We start from the raw sequence: 14,117 nt of genomic DNA on the forward strand, positions 1-14,117 counted from the left end.
TAGCAGCTGTGTGAGGGCGCTAACCCGTGACGGTTAAAGTAAGGCTTCCCGAGCCGCGCACACAACACGCTGAGCTGTGTGTGTCCGGGGCTCACCTGTGAAGGGAGGCTCACCTGTAAGGAGGGGACCCCTGTGAAGGGGGTCACCAGTACAGGTGGGGTGAGATATTGGTCTCCCTTGCCCTCAGCTGGGGTGGAGGCTCTTAGAGAGGCAGAGCCCTGGAAGGGGCTCCTGGGAAGGCGCCTGAAGGGAGGGGTCAAAGGTTGAGCCCGTGGGCCCCATCAATGGTGGTCACAACAGTGGACACTGGCTGCTGGGTTCAGGGAGCCCAGCAGCCCAGAGCACCCTTCTCCCTCCGGGCAACGGGCCTGGGATCTGCCTGAGCAAAGCCTATTCCAGGGGTCAGTGTGGGGGCCCCACAGAGTGGCCGTCAGGGCTGGGGTGGGAGGCTTTGGGGTTCTTGGGGGTACTGCTCTCATCCCTCACACCATTGGGGCATCCCAGCCTCCAGGAGCTCCGCCGCACAGTGTGATCTCGGTTTCGGGCTTCGTCATTGGTTTTGAAATTGGTGATGTGGGGAACTTCACCCAGAATCCATTTGCGTGATCACAGGGCATTTCAAGTTCACGCGTGTCCATGAAACAAAACAAAGGAGAAAGCTGCTGGCATCTTTCAGTAGAGCACCAAGGCTGTGAACGGTCAGTGGTTATAAAGCTTATTTCAAAATGTTCACCCCACCCCCCCGCCGCCTGTGTGAACCATATTTTTCCTCAGCAATAACGCTCAAGAATTTGAAAATAGAATTATTTAAAAGTCTTGATCAGGACTTCCTCACAGTCATTTTATGCATTAGACGATGTAAAAATGTTCAAGTGTTTTCTCCCTAAGAGTTGCAGGCTCTAGTTTCTCTTTAACATTTAGGAAAAGTTACCTGGAAGTTTTACACAAATTTAACATGTTAAATTGTCTATTTTCTCATCATAATTGTATAAGACAAAGAAAACATAATGCATCTTTTTTTCTCAAAGCCCCACACCAACTTGATTTTCCTTGGGTGCCATTCTAATAGGACCATTTTCTTGTGTGGGGGTGATGTGAGAAGAAGTCAGACCCTTCAGGTTCTGGGTGGAATGTTCCAGGCAGCGATGGGCTTTGGGGGAGGGCCAAATGCTGGGCGGGAAGCAGAGCCTCCAGGTGGCCAGGGTGGCCGGAGCACCGCGGACGAGGAGGAGGCCTGGGTCTGAGCCTAAGAGCGTGGAGCGGGTGGGGTTTCCTGCCGGCCCGCAGCCCCTGCACGCTGAGATCCCAGGATGCCTGAGATGGAGCGGGGCCTGGGCTGCGCTCAGCCGGGGCATCTCAGCCAACTTGTTGCTGCACCGCAGGGGTCCTTCGGGGCCACCCGACACTTAGCAGGGGAAGCCGGTGTCCCCAGGTAGCAATTGGACACTTGTGAGCACTTTGGAGAGGTGGCCTGCCCCCCGAGACACGGCCCTTCCCCAGATGAGCTGCTTCCCGGGGCTGGAGTGGGGGGTCTGGACGCTTGGGGCGGGCCGCTGGGGCGAGGGAGGTCCGTCCCTGCACATTAACACAAGGCCGCGCGAGGATAATGCGCTCTCAAGGAAACGAGATCGATCGCCCTGCTGGGGATTCGCGCATTTCTAAATCCAAGGCCGAAGGGCTCGGGGCTGCTGAGTCCGGCCGCCCCTCGGACCTGCCGGGAGCCCGCTCAGACCTCAGAGAAGGCGACACCCACCCACCAGAGCTGCGGGTGCCCGCGGCAGGAGTCCTCCGTCTCAGGCCGACACCTCGAGGGGCCCAGGTGCACAGGGAGGCAGGTCTCCAGGGAGCCGCGTCCCCACTGCCGGAATCCCCTGCTGTTTGCGAGAGCGGTCATTCGGTCACTCGGTCACTCACTCGGGTCATTTGGAAGAGGGGACAGAGCAGCCCAACAAGCCGGAAAGCAGGGCCACCCTGGGGCCAGGCCGGGGCCGTGGGGGCAGTGTGAGGAGATGCGGCAGGGCCTGCCGGTCCAGCTGCTCCGACCGGGGCCGGTCACAGGAGGGGTCACTTGAGCAGAGGGGAGGAGGAGAGGGTGTTGGCTGTGCCTGGCGCCAGGCCAGGCGGGCACAGAGCTGGCCGGCCACGTGTCCGTTCACCCTCAGCAGACACGCGGGGCCAGCCTTCCTCTGCCCATTCACGCACCCACTCATTCCTTCAGCACCGACATGTGCCGGGCGCTGGGGACTCCACCGCCGTGCTGGACACGGTGGTGGTCCCTGCCCACGTGGGGCTGCCAGCCTGTGGGAGAGGGCGGAGTCAAGGCACCCGTCACACAGGGCTGTGGAGGGAGCCCGCGCCCAGCGGCCGCGGGACCTGCTGCAGACACACAGCCCAGGCGGGCAGCGTGGGATCTGCACCAGGTCCACCTGGGTCCAGGCCAGACCCAGCCCACGTCTCTGTCACCTCCCGACTGAGCCCGAGGCCCTGCGGGTGCTGTCCCGTCCCTCCCCGGGCCTGTCCGGCTGCTTCTCCACTGACCCTGCTCCAGCCACTCGGGGCTCCTAGCGTGTTCTGTTCCATCTGCCGGGAATGCTGTTCCCTCCCTGTTCCCTCCCGCCCAGCACTGCACCCCCCCCACCCCGTCCGTCCTCTCCACTCATAAGAAGCCCCGAAGTCCTAACCTGGCCCGGCTCTCAACTCAGCTCCCCTCCCCCTCCCAGGCCACTTCCCCCCTCCCTGCTCACGCGACTCCTCCTCTTCCCCCCACACCCGTCCCCCACCCACACCACCCCTTTCCCCTTCCCCACCCACAGCACCCCCTCTCTGCTTTCTTTTCCCACATCAGGCATTGGCCCACGCATCTGTTATGGGTTTGCTGTCTGCCTGTTCCCTCCCTAGAGGACCAGCGCCCCCAGGTAGCGCCGTGTCCCGGGCCACCGAGAAGAGCATCTAGAGCCCAGGAAGCAGCGGCGGGTGCTGTCTGGGTGAGCGGTTGACAATGAGTCCACCAGTCCATCCATCACCCTCAGCAAGGTGGTCCCTACGACGGCCCCGACACTGCTGTGGCTTCTCTCCTCCGGCTCGCTGCTCCTCTCTGTCCCCGGCTTAGAATGTCACCTGCCTGATGGGGAGGGCAGGGTGGCGGCAGATTTCCCGTATCCGGGGCTGAGGTCGCACCAGGGCACCCAAATCCAGACCATGGCTCAGCGCCCGGGGGCCACTTGTGCCTCCTTCTGATGTCCGCCTGGGCCACAGATTTCTCAACTGAGCCCCGTCCAGGGGACCCTGGGCCACCCCCTCAGCGCCCCAACTCCAGCTGCACAGCTAACAGGGTTCCCACTCCTTTCCTGGGCATCTTGTCCCGGCCACAAGACCAAGTGGCTGTCGAGTGGCACTGGCGGCCCTACACCCCTCTGCCCTAGTCTGGCTCCCCGCCTCCACATCCCCCCAACCACTCCCACCCGCCACCCTCACACGCCCCTCCTCTCTCTGCAGGTTACGTCTGTCTCCCCCTTGGGCTGTCTGGGACCCCAGCTCCCATCCCACCCTCTTGTCCAAGTAAAGGGAGGTCCCTCGGCTGGGAAACAGACACCAGTGGGGGTCCCAGTGAAGGTCAAGCGGGCTGTAGGTTCAGAGCACCACAGAAATGCAAGACCGTCTTCTCTGCTCCTTCTGGGCTGTGGTGGGTTTCATAGCAGTTGTTAGGAATACCTTATTACATTGTACTGAATATGGGTTACATTCGTGGTATGTTATGGTATCTTATATTTATAATATGCTAATTAATTATTATTAAAAATAGAGGATCTGGAAATTCCCTTGCAGTCCAGTGGTTAGGACGCTGAGATTTCACTGCCAAGGGCTGGTGTTCAATCCCTGTTCGGGGAACCACCATCCCACAAGCAGCGCGGTACAGCCTAAATAAATAAATAAAGTATAGGAAACAATCTAAAAAAATAGGGGATCTGACATCTCCTCGAGCCCCCAAAAGAAGACGCCACAATGGTGAAATTTCAGGTAACTCCCAGGCAGGGACAGAGAACTGGGCAAGGGTGGAGCCAGGTGGGGGAGCAGGTGCTCCCTGGGCCTGTCATTTGTGAGCGTGAACTGCCTCCCAGCCCCAGCCCCCATGTCTGAAACCAAACCATCGTTGCTACTCCAGCCCAGCCCCCACCCCACCCCGCCCCCCCTTTCTACAGCCTGGCCAGGCCGGTCCGCAGCTGCCCACTCCCAGGCCACACCTCAAAGGCAGAGATGCTAAGAGTGCACCTGGAATGTCCGACAGACACGAGGCCACTTGGGCCGAGCTGTGGGTTGCACGCCGAGAGCAGGATGGCGCCAGCATCCTTCCACAATTTCATGAATCAGAATCAACCAGAGGCCTCTGAATCACCAGATTCGGAATTTCATTTCAGGATGAAATTTTCCAATTTCATTTTTCCTAGACTTTTGGGAAGATTATCAGGCTGACAGGAATAGTTTTCTCATTGCTAAGAGAATGATTTTTTTTTCTCTCAGTTTCTCCAATTGTTTTGTGATTTTCTTCCCCTGCCTTCATCCTTAGGACTTGACCAGACAATTTCATCTTGAAACAAGAGCCAAGTTCATAAACTGGAGAGGGTCCTCCGTCTCCCAGCGTCCTCCAAGCAGAAGGGGGTCTGGGAGGAGGGAGACAGAATGCTGAGGTCAAGTGCGTGAGCTCTGTGGCCTGAGGGCTGGCTTGAAGGCCCAGATCGGATACCATAGCTGTGTGACTTTGGGCGTGGTACTTCGTCTCTCTGTGCCCCAGTTTCCTTGATTACAAGTTGAGGACGATAAATTTCAGGGTTGCTTCGAGGTCAGGTGAGTCAGGCACACAGAGGCGGCCTGTAAAGGTTAGGCTGCTTCGTCCCGCTCGGTCTGGAGGACAAGGGGCGTGTCGGACAAACAGATGCCAATGAGAGCGGGAAGGGCAGGAGAGCGCCTGGTGAGGGCAGCCAGCCCCTTCCCAGGGGAAACAGAGGAAGAAGTGCAAAGTCGTCTGCAAGAGGAGGGTGTGAGCAAACCCGAGGTGAGCATCCTCCGGGCCTGTTCCCTTCACTCCCTGGGCCTCAGTTGCCTCACCTGTCAAATGGGAACAGTAATCACGAGACGACATCTGTGAGCTGTGAGCGCTTTTCTTCTTCCTGCAGAAATTTACTGCATGTCCCGTTTGGGTCTGAGCCTATGCGGGTTGCTGGAGAGCGGTAGGTGACCCCCTGTCCTGTGGAGTCACAGTCTGAGGGTGGAGGCAGGCAGGTAGTCTGATGGTGGAGGCGGGCAGGTAACCGGCGACGAAGCCCCAAGCCATCCGTGCCAGGACGCAGACGGCCGGGGCCCTGGGCCCAGAGGAGGCGCTGACCCAGGCTGGGAGGCAGGGCCGTGTGAGCTGTAGTCACCTTCCGGGGGAAGCAAGGAGCGACCCACGAGGCCTTCCTGCCATTCAATCCAGAATATTCCGCCTCGGGACGGTTGAGCGGAAGAGTCAGGGAAGCCACACGGGGACTTTCTGGTTGGAGTTCTGGCTCCTCTCCGTCTTCCCAGCGGCAAGCCCATTACCTAACTTCCGCGTTCCTCGGTTTCCTCACCTGTAAAGAGGGCGGTAACCGTGCATCCACTTCACGGCATTGTTGAAAGGCTTAAATGAAACAGTGCAGGAGTAGTAGCTGGTGCTGGGTGGGGTAGTAGCAGTAGCAGTGGTTGATATAGGCAGGGCAGCCGGGCGGAAGCTTGCAGGGCTTCCAGGAGAAGCTCCTCCCTCACAGGTGTCAGGCACACCGCAGGCCCTGAACAAATGTCTGTGAATCTGTAATCGTGTTTAGTCATGGCTGTGGGGGTCCGGGAAGTCAGAAGGTGTCAATGGAATAACGGCTCTGACAGGTAGTGAGCTCCTGGTCAGGGGAGGTATGCAAGGGGTCCATGTGTAGTCACCGCTGCAACTGGCCAGAATGTGGACCGGATGGCCTCCAAGGCCCACTCTCACCCCCGGAGGCTGGGAGTCCACAAATCCAAGATCTGGGGTCTATCAGACGCAAGACTACTAATTCTACCAACATGGGTTAAACCCCTACTGTATGCATCCCACCCTTGGGGAAAGGGATGACAAAGAAGGTGCTTCCTTGACAAGCTCAGAGGCAAACAGAAGGCTAGCAGATGCTGGGGAGGGAGGAGAGCTTACTTGCCTCAGGTTCTGAGTCTGTGATTCCAAGACTCTACAGTGTTCACGTTCTATGTGGTTACTGTTTCTCGAGCACCTGTTATATGCCATCGTGTATTGCCTATACTGGGTGCTGCACCTCATTTGTTTTATTTATTCCCCCCCACGGTGAGAGGGGTGCTCGGATGCCCACATGTGGACATGGGGAAACTGAGACTCAGGGAGGAGAAGGGATGGGCCCAGGGTGCTGGAAGGGCAGGTGGGGCTGGGTTAGAAGCTGGCGGGGCTGAATCTTCTGAAGATTCTGAGACCGCTTAAGTCCAAACCTCTCTTACTCCGTGGTGCTGCCATCCTGGTGTCTATTATTCTAAATCCGGAGCGCTGAGGCCCCTGTGGTTTGGAAGCATCAGCCCCTGGTATTCAGCACTGGCTCAGGGCCTTGGGCTGCGGAAGCGCCGGCCCCCCGAGGCCGAGGCCTGCCTCCCTCCCTGCCGTCGCAGGCCTCTGGGCCACCGTGCTCAGCCGCCGGAGTGGGTGAGAGCGATTAATTGTTTATAAAGCACTTAGACACTCTCAGGCGACAAGAGCCATGTCACACCCGCATTATTTCATGACCATCCCTCGGGGACGGAGCCATCAGGGTGGCAGCCAGTCCCCGCCCCGCCCGGCCTCAGCGGCAGCCCCGGGGATGGCGGGCAAGCCACTTAACTCCACTCAGGACCCCCGGGGTGGCCGGGGGGCTCCTCCTCGCTGGGCACCTTGTTCGCCTTTGTCTTTGCGGGAGCCAAGCTGCCCTTACGGGGGCGTCTTCCACACAGCTGACCTCGGTCTGCACAGGATGCCCAAGGGCTTCTCTGCGTCTCACTGTTGACGGTGCGTGTGTAACTGTGTTCACTCTATCAACAGACCCGGGCACCCACCTGCACCCGCCTAGACCTCAGGCCACCAGCCCCACACCTGATCTTAGCTGAAAGGCCAAGAAGAGATCAAGCCACCAACTCCACGTCCATGGCACCCTCCCTCCCTCCTGCCCTCCTTTTGGCACATGGCAGGGCCCCTGTTAGGGGGCTGGTCTTGAAGCCGCCACGGAGGAGCGAGAGCCCTCCCCCCAGGAGCAGCAGGTTTTTGCGAGCGGAGCCGCCACGCCCCATAACCGCAGTCTCTCTCCTGACAAGGTCTGGGTTCAGGGCTGCGAAATCAAATGCCAGGACTGAAGTCGAGGCTTCCGAGGGGTCAGAGGGAGGGGACACGGTGCTCTGTGCCCCCCCCCCAGGTGCCCAAAGCCTCCCCCCTTCCCCCCGCCCCTCCCCCCGTGTCCTCAGGGGAGGCAAAGCACTTTGTGACCATTTCCCTGGCGTGGCCTTCGCAGACTCTTCTCTTCCTCCATCCTCTGCGGGCCCAGAGCGGCAGCACTTCTGCAGGGTCTTTGGGGACCCCTCACTTCTCCCTCCCTCCACTTCTGAAGGGGGTTCAAAGGCCTCTCGCCCCTTCGACGTGCAGGAGAGAAGGTGCCAGGAAACTGCCACTAGGCGTGGCCAAGGCCGTGGCCACATGGAGTACCCCGGGCGGCAGCGTCCCCAGCGGCATCACGCGTGCCCACCTCTGCCCCCGGCCAGGCCCGTGCCAGACAGAGGGAGGCAGCCCAGACACCACGGCCCTAACGCCCAGGCTCATAGCCTCAAGGATTTACCTGCATTCCCCAGCGCCCCTCATCCCCTGCCCGGCCAGCCAGTGTCTCGGGGTGGGGGGCAGTGCCCGAGCCGTCAGAATGCCCAGAGCAGGTTCTGGAACGAGCCTGAGACACAGAGGGAGGAGCTTGTTCAACGCCCAGCCCACACGTGCCAGCGGTGGACCCCGGCGTGACCCGTGGCCATCATCCCCTCCCTTTTCTCCCCTGCAGAAGGGGAGCCACAGTCCCCACGACACACGTGAGGCCTCGGCACATGACCTCGTGCAGTGTGACGTCCAGCGTGGCCGCTTGTGAACCTGGACACATCTCTCCACCCCTCGAGCCTCAGTTTCCCACTTGAGGGCCCTGCCAGCTCAGTTCTTGATCCTCAGGGTAGCAGCAGGGAGCAGGCAAGGAGGCTGGTGGGGAGGGGCTGTGGCCCCGCCAGTGACACAGCCTCTGAGGCCCTCTCCGCACCTGTGGACACCGAGGACCAAGCGCAGGGCCCCTCACGCCAGCAGCGTGGGTCCCCGTGCCTTTCCTTTGTTCCCAGGCCCTTGGGTGGGGCTGGTTTCCACCTGTGCACACCCCTGGGCCCCGCCTGGTGGAACCTCCACCACCGCAGCTCCAGGCCACTCCTCCAGGAGGCTGGCCCTCCCAGCAAGGCTCTCCGCCCCTGTGTTCCCCGGTCCCGGCCCCTCTCTCATCGCAGCCCCCATCACACCGCACCATGTCCCCAGACCAGGGCTGGTGACCCCACCCTGGCACAGACGGTCTCATCCCATCCCCAAGAGCCTTGTGAGTGGTCACCCACGCCATGGCTCCCGGAGCCCTTCACCCCGCTCCCCAGGCTGGCTCTGGGCCCAAGGAGGCAGCCACAGGGCTCTGAGCGAGGACGGAGAGTTTATTCCCCGGTGCCTTCCCTGCCGGTGGTGCACGTACTGTGTGCCTACTGTGTGCTGGGCCCGGGTGGGGTCCCAGCCCTGCTGCCCCACAGCCGTGTGACCTCAGGCAGCTCATCTCTCAGGGTGACGGCACCCCTTCTTGGTGATTTCCAGAAGATCCGGTGGTTGGAAGGAGCAGGGGGTCTCTGGCCCAGATGTCCGCTGTTACCACTGGTTCCAGCTGGCATTGGAAGAGGCGGTGTTTGCCCCACCTCCACGTCCCCAGCCCCCAGCTCAAAAGGGGGTCTTTCTGGCCCTGAGCCCTATCCCACCACCCACCCCTCTCCCTGTCCTGCTTGGGGGCTGCTCCTTCCACCCAGGGAGGATGTATGGAGGTGAGCCATCACCTGAGATGCCATGAACTCACTCAGGGCTGTCCCCGCCTGTGAACAGCAGTGTGGGTGTCCCTGGATGCCGCTGGTCACCTGCTCCTGCTCTGGGGGCCTCAGTCCTCTTGGGAAAGGGAGCCCTCAGATCAGTGCCCTCACAGGGAAAAAGGAGGACTATGCTGCTGGAGACCCTGGGCGCCTGGGGGAATTCACTCACTCCCTGGCCCCCTGCAGATAACAACAGGGTCCAGGGCAGACACACAGGAGGTGGCCATGGCTCCAGACAGGGTCCCTTGGGCTTCCCTGAACACGCACAGTCCCCAGGGCTGTGGCCTGGCACAGCCCAGCCTGGTGGGCAATTAGTACAGGCGGCCTGGGCCCACTGTGGGGTCACGCCTCGCCCCCATCGGCTGGCATCCCTGCCTCCCTGAACCAGGAGCACCAGGTGAAGTGTGTGCCGGGCATCGGGGCCACGTGTGACTTTCCCCACTTGTGAGCTGATGTCCAGGAGGATTTCTGAGCAAGGCCAGGGAGTCAGCAGCCCCCCTGCAGGCCCCCAGGCCTCACCCAGAACTATGGAAATCCCATAATTGCCCCATTAAGCCCCTCCCCCGCCGCTCCAGCTCCAGGCAGAGGTCAATACTAGTCATTTGCCAAATGTGATACGGAAGCAGATGGGTCAGGTTACTCCCGCCTCGTTTGGGAGACGCAGATGAAATGAAAGCTCACCCAAGGGCCCAGGGGTGGGCAGGCTGTGATGGTGCCCCTACTGTCCACTGGGGCCACACTGCTGCTGCAGGCTCCGGAGAAATGTCAGGTGTAAGGAAAACTCAGGAGGCAGGTGGGGGTTCCAAATTTCAAGGAGGAGCTCCCCTGACAGATACAGTGAGTGCAAAGGCCCTGGGGCAGAACAGGCAGCCAGGGACTGGCATCCCTACTGTGCGCTGCTCAGTCTCTGCAGCTCTTCGAGGTGTGTGTGTGGTTTGCCTGTGTCACAGGCTGGCTCATCCCAATGTCCCTTTGCCAGCGCGAGCGAAGAAGAGGGATGTTTCTACGCAGGGGTGCTCTCCAGCTGGTGGAGGGAGGGCCTTGGAATGGCCCCCACCCTGCCAGGACTCTGCCGGGCCCCAGGGGTCACCACCATCCTCGAGCTGGCAGCTCTGTACCAGGCATAGAGCCAAGGGCCCCACTCACGCCTTAGGACCCTCATGCTAGCTTTTGGCAGATGGGGAAACTGAGGCACAGAGAACGGGAGCAGCCTGCCTCCCACGGGGCGGAGCCAAGGCTCAGGCGGACCCTCTGTGAGCCCGGGGGCCCCCAGTGGCTGCACCCGTCCCCTCCCTTCATCTTCCCATTGCTGGCCTGGGCCCCAGCAGACACCCCCTCTCTCCTGAATCGTTCCCTCTCTGCTGGACCGTCCCCCGTCCCACTAGCTGCCCCGAAACCCTGACCGGGGTCGCAAGCGGCCGCCTCCTGACCTCGCCCCACCTCCAGCTCCCCGTGTCTCTGTTTTCCAGGAACCTCCCTGCACAGGCCGTCTCTGCCCTCTGCCCCCCTCACCTCCTCTCCCTCTCGGACGCACCCCAACCAGGCTTCCTCTCCCCACCCCAACTACTGTGCCCGGGGTCCACAAACAGTCAAGCTGCCACTTCACCAAACAGGCCTTCCTTCCTGAATTTTTAAAGCACTTCGGGAGGTCTGCTGCTTGTGATGAGAGAGGGTTATCACACGGCGCTCACGGGCTGCCCCCTGGCCCAGCCTGCAGGCGCTGACCGCCCGCTTGTCCTCTGCGGGCCCACGGCCGCTGTCGCAGCCCGGATCTTCTGCAGAAACGTCATCAGCCTCCGTGGAGGCTCTGATGAGAAGACAGGAAGCATCTTGAACTGATGTTGAGCTGATTTACATCTGAGCCAGTGGGACCTCTGTGCTGGCACCTCCTCCACAGGGAAGCAGCTGCCTTGCCCGCCCCGCAAGGACAGCACAAGGGGCCGCGTGGGGGAGGGTCTGCGCCCTTGGTAAGGAGGCAGATCTGCCCGCGCCTTCCCCGCTCTGTCTCTTGTCTGTAAAACAGAGTCCCGTCCTGTCCTTGGGGAGTGCAGGGACAAGCACGTCATGCACAGGACGGGCGGGGTCTGTCCAGCCCGTCTGTCCCGGGATGTGCCGCTCAGATCCTGCAGCCCTCGGCTGGGAAGTCCATCCCCGCACCGGGCTGGGAGCAGTCGGTCAAGGACATCGGCCAACACGGTGAAAACAAAGTACAGGAGGGAGGGACTGACAACCGTAAGAAAATAAACCCGACATCCTCACATGTGCGTTTCAGCACCCCACCTCCCCCGCTTTGTTGGCAGTCATGTTTTATTGTGAAATGACGTACCCTACACACAGGGGCTCACAGCCGGCAGGAGTGACACAGCGACCCTGCAGAAGCACCATCGTGAGGAGCCAGGGCCCCAGGAGGAGCCCCGAGCCCGCCCTGCGCCCCCGCCACCCCCACGTTCAGCACCCGCCTCTGAGTGCAGGGGAGACGGGCTCGGTCCAGACCAGGCACAAGGCTCAGAGACCAGCCCGTCTGGTTGGCAGGGGGAGGAGCAGGGCCAGGCTGTGCCCAGCATCTCGTCCACGGGGGACGTTTGGACAAGTCTCCTTGTCTCTCCGCTGACTTTTCTAACGTTTGCTCTCCGTGTCGTTCTGCAAATAGGACGACAATGCCACGTGGCATCCTGGGTGCCCTAGGGTGGGACTAGTCACCCTCACCCCTGCTGGGTTTGCTGGAGGGAGCCTGAAACCAAATGCAGCTGGCACCCTGCAGACACATGAGAACTGAGCTGAGGACCCCGACTTGGGCTCCAGCCGTGCTGGGGAGGGACCCGGGCACACAGGCCCATGAACAGGCACCCCAGGTCCACACGTGGAGGCGATGACCACAGCCACGCCTGCACCTCCGCAGCCGCCCGTGTCTCCTTCGCGGCGGCCGTGGACCAGGCGTCAGGGCCAGCCTGGCAGGCACGCTGCTCTAAGCCTCCCAGCCTCGTCCGCCCCACGAGTGCCATAGCTCCCCTGATCTCCCAGAGAGGTTGCTGCCCTTCGGACACGGCCTGGCGTTGGCCTCCCTGACCTGCTGCACACCTAGGCCAGGGTGGCATTTGCCAAGGGGGTGGCCCAGGCTGCGGCCACCCAGTCACAAGGGCAGGACCGAGAGGGGCGGCCAGGCGGCAGCTGTCCCCGCGGGCCCGACACGCCTGGGAACAGTTGGGGCTGTTCCTGCGGCAGCTGGACACGCCTCCTGGCCGGTCCAGGGACAATAATTAAGAATCAGGTTTCCGTTGAAAAGCTTTATTGCCGGGAGGGGTTGTAAATCAATAGACAACGTTTTTATCGCAGGACGAAAATTAACTACTCCGTGTCAAACATGTCCGCGCTCACTTCCCTGCCGGCAGGGTTGGCTGGACTCGGGGGTGGCCAGGCGATCCCAGCCAGGACAGCTGTGGACACAGGGCCCTCGAGGGGTGCAGAGGGAGACAGGCCAGGGGGTCGGGGCTGGGGCAGGGATGCAGTGAGGAGGGGCCGTCCTGCATTTGGAGACCACTCTCCATCCCCCAAGCCCCCCAGCGAGTGTGCCGGGGCTAGGTCCACCCCCGCTCCTCCTACAGTGGACACACGCACGGTGGGTGCAGAGAGCCCCCCGCCCGGAGGTGGCCGGGCTCCAGCAGGCTGCTCCTGGGCCCCTTTGACCCTTTTGCTCCATGGTCCCCAAGGCCCCTGGGTCAGGACTCGGCCAGCGCGTCCCACTGGGGGGCCATGTTTGAAGTGGCAGCCCCTGTGCCCCCAACGTTTCTGGAAAGTGGGGCGTGGGATGGGGTTTCAGCCTGGGGGGGTGGTGGTCCTTGTCCACTGAGGATTTCAATTTTCGTCCCACCCCCGCCACAAGTGTCAGGCCCCCCACCTGGACCTGCTGTCCCCGACCCTCCCGCTGCCACGGCCCCGGCTGCAAAACCGCACGGAGACACGACCGGCCGCTGCGCCGTGCACAGGGAGCCTGCTGGGAGCCGCGCGCCCGAGCAAAGGCTGGGGACCTCTGTCCTCGGAGAAGCGGGGGGGTCCCCCGAGAGACGGGAAGGGAACCAGCACCTGTGGCCTTGGTGCATGCATTCTTTCATTCATTCGTTCACGCGTTCAGCCAAATATCCAGCAGCCCCTGACTCACAGCCAGGCAGGGTGGATGGGGGAGCAGACGCCGTCCAGGGCCCGGGACCGGCTGCCCGCTGAAGCTCTGATGGCCTCCAGATAAGGGAGGTGAGGGGACGGGGCCTTGAGGAGGGGCAGGAGCCCAGGGCCCTGCTGGGAGAAGAGTGGGCTGAGGTGGGGTGGGCATGGGGGAGCCTGTCGCCGTGGCGTCTGAGCTGAACACAGTCCAAGAGCCCTGACCTCCTGACACAGAATTACCTGCGACCCCCTTGGCCTCTGGGGGATCCCAGCGCCCAGCGCCCCCGGGTCCTCGGCCCTTATTCTCCACGTCCCTGTCTACTGGCTCCATCCCTGCTTTGCCTGCATCCCTGCTCTGCCTGTCCTGGGCTCTGAGCCTTTAAGCCCCCAGCCCTGGCTTGTTGGAGGCAGAGGAGGGGGTGGACAGGACCCTGGCCCCCTGGAGAGCAGAGTCCAGGGAGGGCCAAGCAGGCGTTCCTCTGAGGGAGGCTGGGGCTGGGTCAAGGCAGCGCAGAGCAGCCAGCGCAGGGATGCGGGAGGGGCCTGGGGGAGGGGGAAGGCTGGGCTCTGGGGCAGGGGAGGCCATGTGACAGAGACCAGCTTGCCCGGGACCCGCTCCCCGTGGAGCCTAGGTGCAGCCTTTATGCTGGGGAGGGTAGCAGCCAGCACGGGGCCGAGTCAAAGACCCCCTGTGTTCTGAGACGGGCCCGAGTTCAGGTGTGGCCGCAGCAGGAGGGTGGTGAGAGGGGAGCCCGCAAGGTCGGCTGCGGCCAGCCCAGTGCCAGCCGAACCCTTGG

This window comes from Hippopotamus amphibius, chromosome 13 (assembly GCF_030028045.1).
Source record: "Hippopotamus amphibius kiboko isolate mHipAmp2 chromosome 13, mHipAmp2.hap2, whole genome shotgun sequence".
In the NCBI taxonomy this organism is placed as follows: Eukaryota; Metazoa; Chordata; class Mammalia; order Artiodactyla; family Hippopotamidae; genus Hippopotamus; species Hippopotamus amphibius.